A 3,696-nucleotide genomic window follows, 5' to 3' on the forward strand; every position below is an offset into this window, starting at 1 on the left:
CACCAAAAAGACCGGGAAGTTGAAAACAAACCTTGATCATCATTGGGTAATGCAGAGTATGAAATTATGTGTATGCTTGCATGTGTGTATCTGTATGTGCATGTGTTATATGTGTATGTACCACTGGAGTAAAGAAATATTGCTTCTAAATGAATTTATGGGATTCTCCAAGCAAGTCCCCAAAGCTCAAACTTATTTTAAAAGATTTGAAAGGGTCGGTGTACTCAAGTGAAAAATAAGCAAATCAATATTCAAAATTACCAAGTTTTAAAAAGAAATCAGCCGGGCATGGTAGCATATTCACATAATTCCGGATACTCGGAAGGGTGAGGCAGCAGTATCGCCAGAGCCCAGCAGGAGAGGCTGCGGTGGCCAGGAGCGGCCACCGCACTCCAGTCTGGGCGACAAAGTGAGACTCCAACTCAAAAAAAAAAAGAAAGAAAGAAAAACAATTCCCTTGACCATCAGGTACCACCCACTCGCCCTGAGTCATTAAAAAGGCAGCCCAGCCGGGCTCGGTGGCTCAGCCTGTAATCCCAGCACTTTAGGAGGCTGAAGTGAGTGGATTGCCTGAGCCCAAGGGTTTGAGACCCACCTGGGCAATTTGGCGAGACCTCATCTCTACAATTAAAATTAAAAAAATTAGCGCATCCCTGTAGTTCCTGCTACTTGGAAGGCTGAGATGGAAGGATCGCTGGAGCCCAGCAGGTCGAGGCTGCAGTGGCCGGGAGCTTGCCACTGCACTCCAGTCTGGGTGACAGAGTGAGACTCCAACTCAAAAAAAAAAAAAAATGCAGCCCAGGAGAAAAGCATAGAGGGATGTGGGGTTCCTGAGGATCAAAGCTGCTTTTGTCTTTCAATGGCTCCTTGTCTTCTCAAGCAGTTTCAACTCCACTATTTATGAATGAATATGTTGATCAGACTTGCCCCTGCCCCAAGGGTCAGGACATGAAGGTAATTTTTTATGGTAGTTTCAACATCAACATCTTTTGTTCTTTGACTTTTTAATAATAGTGCTCTGACAAGTGTAAAATAATATCTCACTGTGGCTTTAATTTGCATTTCTTTGGTAATTAGTGATGCTGAGCATTTTTTCATATGTGTCTTAGCCATTTGGGTGTCTTCTTTTGAGAAGTGTCTATTCATGTCTTTTGCCCACTTTTTGATGGGTTGTTTGTTTCATGTTGAGTTTCTGAGTTTCTTGTAGATTTTGGACATTAGTCCTTTGGTGCACAATTTGCAAATATTTTCTCCTCTTTTGTAGGTTGTCTATACACCCTGCTGATTATTTATTTTTCTGTGCAGAAATATTTCAGTTTAAGTAAGTTCCATTTGTCATAAATTCTTTGCTTTCGCTTAGACCAGTGTCCAGAAAAGTGTCTCCTAGATTTCTTCTAGGATTTTTATAATATCAGGTATTACATTTAAGTTTTAATCCATCTTGAGTTAATTTTTATATATAGTGAGTGGTAAAGGTCAAGTTTCCTTCTTCTGCATATGACTAGCCAGTTTTCCCAGCACAATTTATTGAATAAGGTGTCTTTTTCCTGTTGTTTATTTTTGTTGGCCTTGTTGAAGATCAGTTGGTTGTAAGTATGTGGCTTTATTTTGCAGTTCTCTATTCTGTTGCATTGATCTATTCAGCATTCTTATACCAGTACCATGCTGTTTTAGTTACTTTAGCTTTGTGGTATAATTTGAAGTCAGGCAATGTGATCCCTCTACATTTGTTCTTCTTACTTAGGACTGCTTTGGCTCTTCCGAATCTTTTTTGATTCCACATAAACTTTAAGTTTTCTGTGAAAAATATTTTTCTATGAAAAATATTTTTGGTATTTGATAAGGAATACATTTACTCTTCCAGTTTATGAGCATGGGTTGTTCTTCCATTTATTTGTTTCATCTACAATTTATTTCATCAGTGTTTTGTAGTTCTTCTTGTAGAGATCTTTCACTTTCTTGGTTAGGTGTATTCCTAGGTATTTTTATTTCTTTGTATGTGGCTAGGGTAAATGGGATACAGTTCTTTATTTGGTTCTTGGTTCGAGTGTTATTGATGTATAAAAATGCTACCGATTTTCGCACATTAATTTTTGTACCCTAAGACTTTACTGAAGTTATTTATCAGGTCTAGAAGTCTCTGGGAGTAGTCTTTAGGGTTTTCTAGATATACAATCATGTCATCAGCAAACAGGGACACTTTCTCTCCCTCCTTGCTGATTTAAATGTCCTTTATTTCTTTCTCTTGTCAGATTTATCTTGCTAGGACTTCCAGTATGATGTTGAATAGGAGTGGTAATGGTGGACATCACCTGTGTTCTAATTCCAGAGAGGAATGTTTTCAGCATTTCCCCATCAAGTATGCTGTTGACTGTAGCTTTGTCATATATGGCTCTTATTATTTTGAGATATGCTCCTGTGATGTCTAGTTTGTTGAAAATTTTTGATCATGAAGGGATATTGAATTTTGCCAAATACCTTTTATGCATCTATTGAGATGATCATATGGTTTTTGTTTTTACTTCTATTTATGTGGTGGATCACATTTATTGATTTGTGAATATTGAACCATCCTTGCATCACTAGAATAAAACCCACTTGGTTGTGATTATTTTTTGATATGCTGTTGAATTTGGCTTGCTAGCATGTTGTTCAGGATTTTTGCATCTATATTCATCAGGGATATTGAATTATAGTTTTATTTTTTGTGTATGTCCTTGCCTGTTTTTATATCAGTGTGATACTGGTTCTGTTGAATGAGTTATGGAGAAGTCCTTCCTCCTTGACTTTTTTAAAATGGTTTCAGTAAGATTGGTGCCAGTTCTTCTTTGTACAACTGATAAAATAAGGTTGTGAATCCATTGGCCTAGAATTTTTTTGTAAAATTTTTAAATTGAGGACTTCCAGCAAGATGGCAACGGGGCAACCTGGTCTGTGAAACCCTCTGCAAAGGAGAACTGCAGTGGGTCTCTGGCTCTAGCCCCAGGGGCTGCAGACCCCAAAATCTCAGTCTGCTCTTCATATGGAGCTCGGCCGTTTTCACCGCTGGGACATCGCAGCAGACTGGACAGCCACTGCAGCGCAGATGCTGCTGCCGCCACCGCCACCATTGCAGCCACAGCCACCACAGCCACCGCCAGTAGCACATCACACCACCCAGGCTGGAGGCGATCCACAACTTCAGTCCTTGAAGCCCCTTCAGGAAGATCTGTTGGAATCGCTGCCACCTATCCCGCAACCGAGATGTCCTGCCCGCTGTGAGTCCCCTGCCTGTGCCCTGAGGCAGGCATCCAGCTCCAGTCTCTGTTGGTTCCTGTCTGGTCCCACCCCTTCTGGGGCGAGCAGCTGAGATAGCACCACCTGCTGGCGATTCAAGGTAACAACACCGAAATGGGAGAAACAAGCTTGAAAAAGACATAGGGCAGAGTGGTGAACGGAGGGTGATCTGAACTGTCCTTCACAGCAGACCAGGGGCAACTGACCCTAACTGCAAACTAATTTACCTGCTTGAAAAGAGAGCTAGAAATCAGAACTAAAAGGACATTGGAGTTAAACAAAAAGTCTCAGAGTGTGCTTCATTGTTTCTGTTAGTTTAATGACAATTATATTCCTACTGTATTGTTCCTTTTTTCACCATTTTCCTTTTCTTCTCTTTTCTTCTTTCTGTAAACCATATCTTTGTATAGAGGAACAGCA

The sequence above is a fragment of the Carlito syrichta genome, unplaced genomic scaffold (assembly GCF_000164805.1).
Source record: "Carlito syrichta isolate Samal-C Ts95f unplaced genomic scaffold, Tarsius_syrichta-2.0.1 Scaffold309894, whole genome shotgun sequence".
Classification (NCBI taxonomy): domain Eukaryota; kingdom Metazoa; phylum Chordata; class Mammalia; order Primates; family Tarsiidae; genus Carlito; species Carlito syrichta.